The sequence below is a fragment of the Cajanus cajan genome, chromosome 3 (genome assembly GCF_000230855.2).
Source record: "Cajanus cajan strain Asha chromosome 3, NIPB_CcT2T_4, whole genome shotgun sequence".
Classification (NCBI taxonomy): domain Eukaryota; kingdom Viridiplantae; phylum Streptophyta; class Magnoliopsida; order Fabales; family Fabaceae; genus Cajanus; species Cajanus cajan.
The window spans coordinates 9,692,866-9,709,927 of record NC_138519.1 but is presented as its reverse complement, the minus strand read 5'-3'; the positions used below and the strand labels follow the sequence as shown (position 1 = coordinate 9,709,927).

The following is a 17,062-nucleotide window of genomic DNA, read 5'->3' as shown; positions in this document are numbered from 1 at the left end:
AAGTGGGTTCCAAGCAGCTAAAAAACTAAAATAATCTAATATTATTTTCGATTTTCAGTAGATTATGAGACTCAATTTTCATGCGTTTTTTTTAATATAAAAAATAAAAATGTACTTTAGCCTTTATAATGTCATATTAGTAATTACATTTTTTTTATTTTCACTATTTTTTTTACCATGTCCATATATCATTTTCCAATAGCAAAACCTAGCTTACTCAGATTTAATATTCATAAAAACTATTATGCAATTCATGGGCAATGAATTAAATCTCCATTTTTTTTATTAAATGATATTTTTTCAAAATTAATTTTTTTTTAATTGTCTAAAAAGATGTGTTAAGTAAATTGGTATTTTTTTTTGTTTAGATATTTTGTAATTTAATTATATTTTTGTAGTTTACTGTTTACCTGTATTTATAAATACTTTTATGAATCGATCACGAGATACTTGCTGGTGATTCAATTAAAAAATATTGGTGACATATTGCTAATTTGAATGGTTATTGTTAAAGTTAATGTGGGTGGGAATCCAACTGGGGCCTCTTCCTACTTTTATTAATCAATTTAGTGGAGATAGTGATAATACGAAGATAATTGCACTAAGTATATACTATGTTTGATAAATTAATTGATATGAGTTTGTGAATTGAGTATATTATGCGTCATGAATTACAAGTTCTAACTATGAAATATTATGAACCTTTTTAGATTGAGTTCCCAGAAGTTAAGGCGAAATGAAGATGAATATTATTGTGATTCAGTTTGCTGTATGGATTCTGTTGGTGTTATATATGAGTACTGTGGGTATATATGTCCACACTTCATCGTGTATCATAATGTAAAGCTGTGGGGTATATTCACATTTAAATTCACCTTGGCCTATATATATTATAAATAAGAAAGATAAATAGAGAAGACCATATAACAAAACAAAAATATTCAATGGGAATAGCATATTAAAGAGTATATACTATGTATCTAACAACCTGTCGTTAGCTGTAACGTAAACATATCTAATTAATGTTGATGATGTATATGCACACACAAACACAAAGAAAGTTGCAACCAATGAACCATGCACGGGTCCATCAAAATATTATTGTTTACGCAAAGAGAAGAAATTAAAGTATATTATACAAAAGATAATGCAAGTTGCAGTATAATAGTACCAAGTTAGTAGTACAAGGTGTATGCGCAGATCTCACTCATTTGAATTATTTAAATATAATTCAATTTGTACGCGAGAGAGAGATATGCGATATACTTGACCAACGGAAAGTGAAAGAAATGAAATGAAATGAAAAGGAGGCAAATTGAAGAAAAAAAAGGGTGGCACACGTTTGTTTTGTTGGAGTGTGAAGGATGAATAGTGTACGTCGTCGGTTTGTGCAAGTTGGTGAGCAAGTGGGAGAAAAGAGACACAAGGCAGGATGGAGGAAAGAGAGATGCTCTTGATTATCCCGCGTGCATCACCACGCACCCTTTTGGTTTGTCCACTTTTCGAGTTTTGATGTTGTACATTGAACATTTCAACATTTAATATTTTTTTTTTTTGAGATCTAGATATCTTTCGTTGCTCGAGAATAATATTGATCAAATTGGGTAAGGTTAATATGAGTGGTAATTTTTTTCATTTCTAAATATTTAATATAGTTCTAGACCTAAAATTTAAACTTATATTAGTAATTAAACTCAAATAATTTTATCTGAGATTAACTCACATACTTACTAGTATTTTTCTTTTTAGTAACTATCTTATTAATATGAATTATTTATTGGTCTTGTTGATTATAAACACGGGTGAAAAGCATCATATTATAATGTGTTATCAATGTCGATTATGTCACATCCAACATAGTAAAAAATATGGTGACATTTTTGTAAATAATGTAAATTCTACAATGTTGCTTGTTGCAAAATTGATGTATCTTGTGCCATTTTACTTTGTGTTTAGGAACAGTCGACATAGAAGTCCTTTTATATTATGCCTTGTAACACTGTAATTTTTTTTGTTAATTATTGTCTTTTAATAATAATTATGTATTGAGTTGTTTTGGAGGTGTGATTGAGAAACTCTATAAGTTAAGGAACTCCTAAGGAGTGTTTGGGGGATTTTGAGGATTTCTTTGGTCAGAGGTCCAGCTTGACTCTAAGTAAGAAGTATATAAGGTGTCTATTAAGAATTGAACTTTATGAGTTCAGTTCTTAATAACCTTGGAGAAATAAGTTAGAGAGAAAAGTTATGGAGTTCTGATCCTTCTTTTACTTTCTAGATTTCCCAGACGTGTAGGATCATCACTGATTAGTTAAGTGGGTGATTCAAGATTGTTGGAGCTAAGAATCAATGATAGTGTGGAGTCTCAGAGCTCGACCTCCATTTCTCGTTCTTCTTCTTCTTCTTCTTCCTCAGTTCTTTTCGAATAGGAGGTAAGAGAAGCTAGAATTGATTTCATGTTGAATTGTTGAGTGGTTGTGTATGAATTGGGTGCTGATTGGGTACAATGGTGTTGTTGATTTGCATGAATTTTATGATAGAAGTTGAACTTGGGTGTTTTTGGTTTTCAAGAGAAGGACATGGTGAACTTGAATAAATTATTGTTGCATGTGTTATTTCTTGCTGGAAATGAGTGATTCATGATTTGTATATGTGAATTATATTGTTACATGCTTGGTTTGCTTGAGTTTCAGATGGCCTTTGAGCCAAATTTTGAGTCTGTTATGTGTAGAACTCATCATCACGCTATGGTGTGCCTTCATAGCATCATATGTTGTATCAATTAATAAGGATCTCTATCTTGCTCACGTCGAGCGTAAGATTGGTAGTGTTCGGTATGAGGAGAGAGAATTGTCTCAAGTTGAAATGATGTCGGGTGTGGTTTGGATGGCGTCGGGTGTGAGGTGAGAGAATTGACTTTGCCTAGTTTGACGTTGGGCAGGAGGAAAAAGAATCATCTTTGCCTGATTTGGGGTTAGGTATGAGATTTTGCCACTCGAAACGTGAGAGCCTAGGGGTCTTTACCTAATCCACGTTGGGCGTGGGTTGAACGGCGTCAGGCATGGGTGGTAAAGAGCTCCTTGCCTCACTGGCGTCAGGCGCAAGGTGGATAACGAACTAGGCATAATTTACTTTGAAAAATCTTTTTTTCTGATTTGTGATATAGTGAACATGGATAGGTTAGGTGAATCTATTTCATGTTTTATATTGATTGGTGATATTTTTCTATGTATATTAATTTGGGATAATATTTATAGATGCTTAAAATGTTGTCTTGATATATTCTTGAGGTATGATATTGAGAATACTTTAGGCATTTGGGAATGTTGTGTTAATACACTGTTGAGGTGTGATGTTGATGAGAATGTTATAGACATTAAGGCATGTTGATTAACTTAGGACTAAAAGAGAGGTTGTTTTCAAAATTTGGACATCCCATTGTGTGGATAGAGTGGTGCTCTACAAGCCTAGTTGTTGAAAATCCTCCTTAAATAGGTGTTAGTGGATTTTTGAGTTTTCTCTAGGACCTTAGTTGATATGGTATGTGGGTTAGGCCAAGGCATACTATTTACAAGTGACTAATGTTGACCTGTATGTAGACAAGGTCGAGACATACGTGTATAAAATGCCAATTGAGTAAAGTACAAGGTTGAGGATGTCCCTAACTGAGTACTAAAGAGGCATCGTATTTGGAGGGTATCTAGTGGACTAATTCCATAGGGGGCTTAGTATTGTAAGTTAATGTCATGGTAAGCTTGTAACAGCCCAATTTTCACTGGCCAAGAGCTCAATTAAGCTGGTTTAGTAGGCCGGAACGGACCGTTCCAAAATTGGAACGGGTCGTTCCGAATTACTAAATAGACTTACTTTTGGTAGCCCGGAACGGGCCGTTTCAGAATTGGAACAGGCGGTTCCAAAATACAAAAATTATCTACAAATTTTAGATGGGAACGGGGCGTTCCCAAATTGAGAACGGGTCGTTCCAGAGTTGAGAACGGGCCGTTCCAAAATATGACCGTTGTGAGTATTAAATGCACCTCAGAACTATGCCACTCCCAAAAAGCACACCTCTCATTTTCTGAGTTCTTTTCTTCTTTTCTCTCTTCTCTTCTTTTGCACTCTCTGAAGACCGAGGGGAACCCAGCGGAGGAGATCAACCAGATCCTTAGTTTCAGCCACTGTTTATCCAGGTACGGGAGAAAAGAGGATTATTTATGTGTAGAGTTACATGATGGAATTGGGTAGAGGAAGAGTCCTTAGGATTAGGAGTAATTTTATAATTATTTCTGTTTGGAGAATTATTGATTTATATGATTCTGTATGTGTTAAGGATTATGAATATATGATTAGTTTGTACAAATGATGATCTGGGAGAGAGAACGAAATCGTAGAAAAGTGTCTGTGAGTTAGGTTTTGGAAAAATTGGGGGTTTTATTGTTTGGGTTAAGATTATATTAAATTGGCGATTTAATTTGGTTTTATATTAATTTATAAATATTATTATTACATAATTTGGTAAAATTGATGATAAATATTATTATTACATGATTTGGTAAAATTGATGATCTAGATGAGGATGAGGATTCATGGTGAATTCCTTGAGGGGTATGTGAACCACTATTTTGTGTGGATTGTGTGTGTATTGTGGAATTGAGATGTGGATGTATTGTGGAATTGAGATGTGGATGTATTGTGGAATTGAGATGTGGATGTGGATGTGAATGTGATTGTGGTTCCTCACACTTGTGACCAGGGGTGGCACGACCTTAGACAAGAGATGCTATAGGCGTGACCTTGGCATAGTATGGTGGGTGATTCCTCATGCTTATGTCGGGAGTGGCACGACCTCGAGCAAGAGATGTTGCAGGCGTAACCTTGACACAATGTAAGATGTGTGATTTCTCATGCTTATGTCGGGGGTGGCACGACCTTGGACAAGAGATGCTACAGGCGTGACCTTGGCATAGGGTGGGATGTGTGAGGCAATTAATGCTTATGTCGGGGGTGGCACGACCTCCAGCAAGAGATGCTTCAGGCGTGACCTTAGCATAGGGTTAATCGCAAGATTTTTGATGGATTGATGTGATTGTGAATTGTGAAGATGTTGCGTGATTGATAGAATTAGGATAGATAGAAATGCTTGTAAATACTTTAATAAATAACGAGTTATGATGAGACGATATTGTGGATTTTCTTGTGTGCTTTTCATATAGATGTTTTCTTTTCTCACCGTATAATTTGTGGATGTTTTAGGTGAGGAAGATTCGGCTATGAGTGGCATCTAGAATGCCAACAGTTGAGTTATGGGTATGCTCTGATATTGTGACATCGGGGCAGAGGACTTCTTGGACATGGAATTTATTTGTAAATGGAGTTGTACTTATTATTTTGAAAATATTTTATAACCTCTTATGTTTTATTTTCCAAGTTTCATTTTCAAAATATTTTGGATATCGAAGAATGTTTCTAAAGGTTTTTATGTGAACCCGTTTACCAACATTGAAAGTTTATTTTTCTTAATTTAATTACATTATTACAATGTATGTGTTGGGGTAGTAAGGGTGTCACAAAGCTCATACCCAAATTGTTTTATCCAGATAGGAATACTAGACTTCCTAGTTTAAATGGTGACAGTTGAGAAATCATGTTGTTAGGAATTAATATCCCAATTTAGTTGTTGACCTAGCAGGTGTAAAAAGGCCGTGTTGGTTTAGTAGGGTCAAACTACTTAGATTGTTCACCTTGTTGTAGGAGATCTCTGTAGATGAATGCATGATGACGCATTAGTTAAGGTTTATGCATATGATGTGGGTGCGGTTTGGTGTTGTTCATATTCTTTGGTGATTCTATAGTTGAATGACATGGTTGTGGTGTAAGCTTAATATGCTTGAGTTGTTTGTCTTTCAAACTTCTTGATGCCATTTTGAGGTGTTTTGTTGTGATGATATTTTGTGAATCATGAGGTGTTTTATTGTTGGTTTACATGTTGGTATTGGTGATTAATATTGTCGTCTTTACTTCTATACTTGCTATATGTATATTATTTTGAAATTTAGCTTACCTTTGCATGTTTTCTGGTATTTAGACTACGATAATCATGTTTTCATAGGAGTAAGACAAGGTTAACTAGAGGCAAGTTGTGAGTTTTATGAGGCCATGCTAGTGGATGTAACTAATTGTATAGGTGTTCCTTGACTTATTAGAGAAAAAGGAGGACACCCTAGAGGGTAGGTAGCAATCTTTTGCAATCTCGAAGATTCTTTTTTTATTCTTTTCTCTTTCTTTTCTACAATTATTTTATTTTCATTGGTCAATATATAACAAATTCTATTAGGTTAATTGTCCCCTCGTGTGTATATATTGAGGATAACACTATTCCTCCTTCATGAATGAAAATACAAAAAATATTTCATATCATTTTTGCTCTTTTTCTATGGTATCAGAGCTATGAAATTCAAAGCTTTGTTTGCTACATTCATCAATGAGTATTGACCTTTCTCAAGATCCCACCTCACCATACTATCTTCATCCATCAGAAAACCAGGAATGACAAATAAACTTGTACCATTCCCGACTTTGATGAGGAATACCCAGTTTAACCAGGTACAGGTACGGGTACGGGCAGGGACGGATACACATGTATCCTAGTGGGGGCACTTGCCCCCACTAACATTTTTCTATATTTTATTAGTTTAAATATATATATATATATATATATATATATATATATTATATTAAAATTTAAATGTGTTTTTATTCCTTTAATTGTAAAATTATTGTTTTTAGTTTTTATAATTTTTTAAAAATTTTGTTTTAGTCTCTCAAGTCAATCAATTCCATATATAAAAATGACATATTAAGATAGTAATGTAGTTTCAATTGGATTTGATATGATGTTTTCACGGATAAAGATATCAATAGATAGATTTTAGACAACAATATTTGATAGATTTCCTGACAAAATTTGAGTATAAAAATTGAAACAAGATTTTCTAAAAATTACAAGGATTAAAAAGATCAATTTTTAATTTGAGGGACTAAAGACAAATTTACCTTAAATTTGAGATATTAAAACATATTTAAGTCTATTATAAATTTATAATAATTGCTCACACTTGTCATGTTAAAAACTAAGTGCTCTCACTCTTTTCTATATTTTTATTTTGCTAAAATAGTCAAAGTTAATATATTGTTTTTGAAAAAAATAAATCTTAAAATAAGTGTCATGTTAGTTTTTCAATATAATATTAATTATCTTTTGTTTGTCATTTATACCCATCATAATATTTTTTAGAAAGTGAATATTGTATTGTATTATTTATAGTAAAGAAGATTAATTATAAGTTTTTTACTTCTAGTTTGTATGAAACAACTTAAAATGATACTTATTATAAGATAAAGGGAGTACTAGTTATAGTTAAATCAAGCCAGTAAAGGAATTAAGAAGTGATAATTGATCTAAATTCATATTATACTATTTTTAAAATGAAATAAGGTCAAAATTTTGATACAAGATATAGAAAGAGATATTTTTGAAAGTGTTAAAAATGAAAAAATCATTCAATGTTTTTAAAATATGAAATCTCATAGAGAATAATTTAATGTATATTTATATTTAAAAAAAATGTAAAATTATATATTTAATACTATAAATTTATGTATTAATATTGTCCCTACTATTTAAAATTTCTTGATCTGTCACTGGGTATGGGTAAAACCCGATATATTAAACCGGGTATGTGTATATACTTACCCACCCCGTACCCGTCCCCGTCTCCATCCCTGGTTTAATACCCACCCCCGATTTAATTGTGTTAAAGAATTTTAATATTTTATTATATGTAATTATTTATTATAATGTTAAACATTTATAATTATTTAATTATTAAGAAGTCTCTTGATTAAAATATAAGATAGAGAAACAACCTAATTATAATTGTAATATAATGGAAAAATAATTTAAAAATATTGTGTCTTTTTTTTTTTGCAAAAAATAAAATAAAATATTTTTTTACAGGTACAGGTACCGGTACGGATACGGGTATACCCAACACCCGATGGGGACGGGGATGAGAACGAAAATTATATATCTGACGGGTAGGGGTACGTGGATGGGTTTGAGTCGCGGGGACGAGGACTGGTATGTTGGGATACAAATAAGTCCCATATCGATAAAATAAGTTAAGAAATAACAACTTATATAACACAATCATACTTCAATGAAGAGAGGCCTTTTGAATATCTCATCATTGTGGAGTATGCTTGTGTAATAACCTTATAAAAATAACCCTCATAAAATATTCTCTCAGACAAATATCATAAAATAACCCCAACAGGTATCATGAAACTTGTACTCAACCCGCCCCGTTGCCATCCCTACAGAAAACCCTTCATTATTTCTTGTTTCTTTTATTCTTGATGGACCAAATTATCATCAATGGTCATGTTCTTTTTGTATGAGTCTTGTTTCTGAGAACAAGCTTGGTTTCATTGATGGAACCATTATTGCTCCTGCTCGTTCCAATACTCTTTTTCCAACTTGGGAAAGAGCCAACATGATGGTCGTATCTTGGATCATTCGGTCACTCTCATCATCCATTGCATAGAGTGTTATTTGGAGAGACACTACCTTCAACATTTGGTCAAACCTACAAGAGAGATTCTCTCATGGTGACCTGTTCCGGGTTGCTAACCTACAGGACACTATCTCATCCCTTAAACAAGGAGAGTTAAGTGTTACTAATTATTTAACAGAGTTGAAAATCCTTTGGGATGAGCTAGAAATTTTTTGACCATTACCTATTTGTTATTATGCTATCAAATGCTCTTGTACTGCCAATGTCAATGTTAACAAGTATAAGGTTCAGGATCAGGTGATCAAATTTCTTAGAGGGCTGAATGAAAGTTACTCTACTATAAAATCCCAAATCATGCTCTTGGACCCATTGCCACCTATCAACTGTGTTTTTTCTTTGGTGGTTCAACAAAAAAGGAAAATGTTTGGTGACATAGTTGAGCAGTTTAAGATGATGGTTGTTGCTGGTAAAGGAGGCAGAGGAAATAGTGGTAAAGGTAATAGCAACAAAATTTGCAGTCATTGTGGAAAATTAGGACACACAGTGGATACATGCTACAAGAAACACGAATTTCCACCTCATTTCAAATTTACAAAACAAAATCAAAATAAGAGGTGTATGTGAATGCTTTAGTCCATAATGATGATGCAGATCGAAAGGAATCTGGGCTACTGGGACATCAGCAATTTGGTTTCATTGAGGAACAATATCAAGGCTTAATAGCACTCTTGTAGTAGTCACAAATTTCTAACAATAGTCATGTGTCAAACCAAGTCTCAGCCACACCTGGACCTTTTAATGATTTTGGACAAATTGGTAATACCTATTCTTTTTTTAGTTCTTGGGTTTTGGATAGTGGTGTTATTGACCACACTTGTTACTGTTTGTCTCATTTTACCTCTTATCATAAAATTAAACCCATTCATGTCACATTACCAAATGGAAACAAGGTTGTTGCTAATTATTCTGGTAGTGTGTTTTTGACCTTAGATCATATTCTTCATAATGTCTTATACATTCCTAGTTTTAGTTTTAATTTACTATCTATTGGAAAATTAACTGCTAGGCTTTCCTTTATTCTCACATTTGATTCTACTCATTTTCAAATCTAGGACAAGATTACCTTGAAGACGATTAGTATAGCTAACATTATTGATAGCCTTTACATACTCAGGGCCCCTTCTCATCAATTGTTACTATATACTCAGAATCTATCCCATACAACAACCATTGTTGTTAACTTGGCTTCTATTGATGGTTCCACTCTTTGGCATTTTCTTCTTGGTCATGTTTCAAATAAATGTCTTGATGTGATAAAGGGTATGTTCCCTCATCTGAACCATGAAAAATCTTATGTTTGTGACATTTGCCATTTGGCTAAACAAAGAAAACTTCCTTTCCCTGTTAACAATTCTGTTTCAGATAAATGTTTTGATCTTATTCGTGTTGATTTATAGGGACCTTACTCCATTCCATCTGGTCATGGACACAAGTACTTCTTGACCATTGTTGATGACCATTCACGATATACTTGGAACTTTCCTTTAAAGCTAAAATTTGAAACATAAAAAATTCTACAAAATTTTGTTTCATTGAGTAAAACATAATTTGATTCAGTTATAAAAGTCATAAGTGATAATGGAATTGAGTTTTGTATGAATGATTTTTATGCTTCTAAAAGAATAATTCATCACACTTCTTGTGCTTATACCCCTGAACAGAATGACATTGTGGAGAGGAAACATGGTCATTTATTGAATGTAGCCAGGGCTTTGATGCTTCAATCTAATTTGCCAAAAATATATTGGTCATATGTTGTTATCCATGTTGCCCACATCATCAACATGTTACCTACTCCAATTTTAAAGAATTCTTCCCCACATAAAATGCTTTATAAAACTGAACCCGATTTTTCTCAATGAAAAGTTTTTGGTTCATTGTGTTTTGCAAGTAGCTCTTCTGTTCATAGAACAAAATTTGATCCAAGAGCATGCAAGTGTGTTTTTCTTGGTTTCAAGACAAGGACTAAAGGATTTGTGTTGTTAAATGTTCAAACTAGAGAATTTCTTGTATCAAGAAAAGTAATATTTCATGAACTCGTGTTTCCTTATTTTGATTTGAAAACGAAAAATGATCAAGTTAACAACATTCCCCAAGAATAGAGCCATTCTCCAATTTTTGACCTTGAACCAATCACTTGTGCTCATCATCCCACTGATGATGGGACTAATATATCTTCTTCTCCTCAACACCCAAACACACCCGTGGTTGTTTCATCCAATGAAGCTATCTTTTCATTAGATTATGGTTCTAATAATAACTCTGTTGATATTGCCATACCAATCACAAATAACCCTCAAACTAATATTAGAATGAGAGGACCACCTAGGTATTTAAGAGACTATTATTGTAATGTTAGCACTATTTCATCTTCACAAAAATTTTATCCAATTTCTTCTATTTTATCCTATAAATGTCTGTCACCCACTTACACATCTTACATCATGTCTTTGTCTTCTCATGTTGAGCCAAGGGATTATAATGAAGTTGTTATACATGACTGTTGGAAGAATGCTATTCAAGCTGAACTATTGGCTCTCAATGCAAATCAGACTTGGACTGTCACAAATTTACCACAAGGAAAGATCCCTATTGGTTGCAAATGGGTATTCAAGATCAAATACAAGGAAGATGGAACCATTGAAAGGTATAAAGCTCATTTGGTGGCAAAAGGGTATACTCAAATTCGAGGTATCAACTATTTGGATACTTTTTCTCCTATTGCAAAAATAACAACAGTAAGATTGATCTTGTCTCTTGCTTTTGTGCTTAACTGGAAACTTCAACAACTAGACATTAATAATTCTTTTTTGCATGGAGATTTGAAGGAAGAAGTCTATATGATAGCTCCCCCTGGACTAGCTTCTATTTTGCCAGGACAAGTCTGTAAACATAACAAGGCATTGTGTGGTCTTAAACAGGCAAGTAAGGAATGGTTTTCTAAATTATCATCATTCTTACTTGTTTCTGGATTTGTTCAATCTTCTCATTATTATTCGTTATTTATCAAATCTTCTCATAATTCTTTCACAACACTCTTAGTGTATGTGGATGACGTTATTTTAGCTGGGAATGATGATCAAGAAATTTCAGTTATTAAACGAGCTCTTGATAATTCTTTTCATATAAAATATTTGGGAGAATTGATATTTTTTCTTGGTTTTGAGATAGCAAGAACCAAGCAAGGAATATTGATGTATTAGAGGAAATATGCATTAGAGTTGCTAGCTGAAGTTGGACTTCTAGGATGAAAACCAACACCTACTCCTATTGACAATGCCAAGAGACTTTCATCTACTATAGGGGAACCTTTCTTTGATATTCTTGCTTATAGACGTCTCCTTGGACGACTTATGTTTCCAACAAACACAAGACCATATATCATGTTCTTTGTCCACCACTTAGCATAGTTTTTCTCTAAACCATTGATTGCTCACTATGATGCAGCCTTGAGAATTCTTTGTTATGTCAAGAATGCTCCTGGTCTTGGATTGTTTTTTCCTTTGGATTCTTCTCTTCAATTAAAGGCATACAATGACAGTGATTAGGCTTCATGTTCAGAGACTAGAAGATCAATCATAAGATATAGTGTGTATCTTGGTTCTTCTCTCATATCTTGGAAGTCCAAGAAACAAAACACAATATCAAGAAACTCTTGTGAAGCTGAGTACAGGGCAATGACATCTGTTACTTGTGAGATTCAGTGGCTGACTTTTCTTTTACAAGATCTACAAATTCCTTTCAAGGCTCCAGCTCTCCTATATTGTGACAACCAATCTGCAATACACATTGCTACAAACCCTGTTTTCCATGAGCGAACAAAACACATCGAATTGGATTGTCACATTGTAAGAGAAAAGGCACAACATGAGCTACTAAGGCTACTCCCCATTCCTTCCTCTTGTCAACTAGCAGACATCTACTCCAAAGCTTTGGGTCCTCGTCAGTTTCGTTCCCTTGTTTCCAAGCTGAGAATTCTTAACATTTACTCCCCAGCATGCAGGGGGATATTAGAGAAAAAGGAGGACACCCTCGAAGGTGCATAACAATCTTTTGCAATCCTAAAGATTTCTATTTTATTCTTTTCTCTTTCTTTTCTACAATTATTTTATTTTTCATTGGTCAATATGTAACAAATTCTATTAGGTTAATTGTCCCCTCGTATGTATATATTGAGGATAACAATGTTCCTCCTTCATGAATGAAAATAAAAACACTAGTGCAAAAATTAGTTTTAAAATTGAGGTTTTAAGATTGGTTAAAAAGGTGACAGATCTTAAAAGTGACGTGGTGACAATTTTGTAAATAATGTGAACACTTGTAAGATCGGTTAAATTTTAACCGATCTTAAAAGTACTTTTAAGATCGGTTAAAATTTAACTGATCTTAAAAGTATTGTAACTATTTAAAAATTATAAAGTATAATTAGTCATACCAAGTGTGTTTAAGTCTTTCAAATGATCAAGTTTGTAAGTAGAGGAAATCACATTTTCTGTCAAAACCAAAAAGAAAAGTAAGATTGTAGAAAAAAGAAAGATATGAATAAATAAAAATATTCAATAGAATTAGTTTCCATGCTTTTCACATTGTTCTAATTTCAACCTTCAAAATAGATGAAATTAGCAGGTGATCATAAGAAGTCTCACCATTCAAAATAAGTTCTCAGAGGCTAGCAAGTGGCATGATTGGTTCAATAGTTTTAAGCTTATTTTTTCTTGCATTCAACACCTGATTCACACATGCATATAAAAGTGACTCCTAAATTCTCATGTAACAACCCTATATAACTCCAAAACTTGTTACATTCATAATAGTAAGAATTCTAAATTATAGCTTATAAACTCTAACGATATGCACTTAAACCAAAATTCAAAACCTAACAAGAAACCATTCAAACACACAATATTCAATCACTCAAAATCATCAAAACTCAACAAAAAGAAACAAAGAAGACTAGGAATCAATTGTCACAACCTAAACAAGAACAAACATATATATACACACACAAATTCAACCATAATTGTTCACGAAAATGTAGAATCATGACAAACACAAACACTAGAATGATTGGAGAAGAAGTACAGTGAGTGAAAAAGAGAGAGAGCTCAAGAGAGATAAACACAGGCAGGAGAAACAACTTGAGGTTGAAGAGAGAATGAGAGAGCTTGAGACTCGAGATTGATGATGAACACAACAAAAAAGAGTGAACGAGTGCGAAATTTTTTTTACTTTCTCCTCTTAAAAAAAATTAAATTATAACATTCTCCCTTAGTCATTCTTCCTCGCAGGCGCCTCTCTTAGTCATATTTTAAGATGAATAAATATATTAAGTTAATTAATAATTTATTTAAAATGTTAAAATTTAATTTATAAATTAATATTTTAAAAGAGAAGGGTTATAATAACACCGATGTAACTTTTACTAAGTATTACACCACTCAATAACTTTATATTAAATGTGAATTTTATAAATTCAACCGTTAGATTGAAAAAGTTTTACTCTTAGCTCATATATACAAAATTTTATATTAATTCAAGATGATTTGATACTTCATTCTTATAAAACAAAATTGACGTAATATATACATTTATATACTAAAATATGAACACTTTGATTACCTTCAAGTTGTTGTTCAATTTTAAAAAAATTTGATATAAACATATAAAGTGATATGAACCTTCAATCTAACGGTTGGATTTACAAAATTTACATTTAATATAAAGTTATTGAGTGGTGTAATACTTAGTAAAAGTTACACCGATGTTATTATGACCCTTATCATTTTAAAATATATAAATTATTATTTAAACTTTTAAATTTATAATAAATAATTTAAATTGTATCATAATATTAATTTTAAATAGAAATAAGTAGATTGTTAATTATACAAGTAAGTATATATATATATATATATATAAATAAAGATTAATTAAATATAATATAATTATTATTATTGGTAATATAATTATTATATAATTGTTATATTTTTATAGCGGTCTAGACACACCAAAATAAGAGGAATCCAAAAATAATATAAGTATGAGATTGTATAGTTGAGGATGACTTAAATGAATTAATTTGTACTACTTATACTAACAACATGCATTTTCTTTTCGGTAGCTTATCTCATTAGAATTTCACAGTTAAGTGTGCTTGACTTGGAGTAATATAAGAATGGGTGACCTTCAGGGAAGTTTTCTAGAAAATGTGCAATAAGGATAAAACACGTTGAAAAATAAAGTATCGTGAAATAACATCCTTGAGAGGCCAAATATGAGCATTGTTATATTAATAAATTTATTAAAATTAAACCTGACTAACACTACAAAAAATAATTATTGGGGGTTATTTTCTGGCGGTCTCAATAAACCCCCAGAAAATGTTAACTTTATGAAACCAATATTAATCATCACAAGTTATCACATTTTCTAGCGATTTCAAACCGTCAATATTCAATTCCTTTTTAATCTTGTCACAGTCAGCTATCTTCCACGTGACGAATGTGTTCCTTTGATTAAATTAAAAATTAAAAGAAAACTAATAAGTTAATTTGAAAGAAAATTAATATAAAAAAAAATTCTTTAAAAAATTATTTACCCTATAACAAAATTGAAACGCATTTTGTGAACCTACACACATTTCATTTTCCACTGAGAAATCGCTAACGAGACATGATGAAAAATATTTGAAGCTCGCTTGTAAAACTCGTACGCGTAGTTTCTGGTCATTCCATTTTCAATATTCATGTGTGCATTTGTTCAAAAATTCATTGAAAGTGAATTTTCAAATATCTAATTGGATTGAGTTTGCTCTGTTTTCATTGATTTCATTTTGTGCAGGTTTTAAATTTTTTATAGATCCTATTAATATTTTCAAAGCTTTCTTTAGGTTCAATAACAAATGCTTCTGCACTTGCAGGAATCCAATTAGCATGAACAGCGGGATCGTGGCTGCGTAGGGCACCGACGATGTCTGGAACAACGTCGTTGTCAAACTCGGCACCGACGCACTGTACCCCATCGCGAGAGGGGTGCAATCGACGGCGGTGGCGTTGAAAATCAAAATGGGATCAAGAATTACTACCATAGGAATCATTTTTCTGAAACCAATCTCAATGATACCAATCCACGTCAATTTGCCTCCGCGTTGCAGGCTAGAAGTCCAAAGTATATATCTTTACTCAATTATCTTTGCATTTACATACCTGGGGTAAGTTGGATTCAATAATTATCGCTCATTGTCTTCTTTCTCAATCTGTTTGTTCTCTTTCTCTAAATATTGGTGAAATTAAAATTTTTCAAGTTATAATTCACCAAAAAAAAATGGGAATAATACATTTTTATTAGGTTTGGCAAAGAATCTTGTATTGTATGTGATTTTTATATTTTATAGTGTATAGTGAGTGAATGAAACTTGAAATGAATGATTGACCTAAGACCTTAGAACATGGCTTCTATACTGACCCAGTCCAAGCTAAATATTATCTGTTAATAGATTCTACATTTTAAGCTCATAAAAGCTTCTTAACTGCATAGAAATGTGTCATTATCTAGTTGTCCATTGATGGGTTTTTAATAGTATTTGTTCTCCCCTTGTTATTTTAACCCCTGTATTTTTATCTTAAAGTTTTCCTTTGACAGGTTATGAGTGTCAACGCTCTTGGAATTGCCATAAAGTTAACACTGTCTGGGATGAATTAGCTAATTTTCCCGCAAACTTGGGCATTCACTCTAGTTGTGACTGTTTGTGTTCTTACTCAAATGAATTATTTAAATAAGGTACTCTAGTTTTTCTTGTTACTTCCTTTAACATTATTTTTATTTGATGTACTTCCTTTTCTCAATATTTAACAAGATGTGGTGTGCCTCTTTTTGGTTAACAAGTATCATGTACATGGAAATGGTTTGATTGAATTTCCATTACCATTCAGTGAAATCTGTGAAAGTATCATGTTTATGTTTCTCCTTTAAATACTTTTTGTTTTTTTTAAACATTTTATGTATGAAATATTTTCTTGTTTGTGTTGAGAAAAATATAAAACTGTCCAAGTGCTTTTAAAATAATTTTCAATCTATTTTTTAAAATAATAAAAATGCATCGATATAATGTTGAATGAAATGTATTAGTTGATGATTTAAAACTGGCAGAAAATGTGAGAAAAAAAAGTAATTTTGTGGCCGTTAAAAACACCCAGAAATGTTAAAATGAGTGTTTACAATATATACGCCACAAACCGTTTTTGGCGACCAAAACCGCCACAAAGTGATTGAATTTTCTAGCGCCCAAAACCAGCGTTTACAATATATACGCCACAAACCGTTTTTGGCGACCGTGGACCTGGTGGTCATTGATGACGCCGGTAATGCGATTTGTGACAGTTTTTAACCACCCGAAACTCCCAAAATAACCGCCACAAATCACATATTTT

The 17,062-nt window shown here is 32.4% G+C and overlaps 1 long non-coding RNA gene across 2 annotated transcripts; it reads left to right on the top strand.

The window, feature by feature from the left end:
• The first annotated feature begins 14,769 nt into the window (after positions 1-14,769).
• On the top strand, positions 14,770-16,669 carry LOC145956502 (uncharacterized). Of its 2 annotated transcripts, none has more exons than XR_014432764.1 (3): positions 14,770-15,341; positions 15,553-15,843; positions 16,275-16,669. It is a non-coding gene; the product is annotated as an uncharacterized LOC145956502 (long non-coding RNA). The 2 variants fall into 2 exon arrangements; XR_014432765.1 differs by lacking the exon at positions 14,770-15,341 and adding an exon at positions 15,363-15,473.
• Positions 16,670-17,062: the final 393 nt, after the last annotated feature.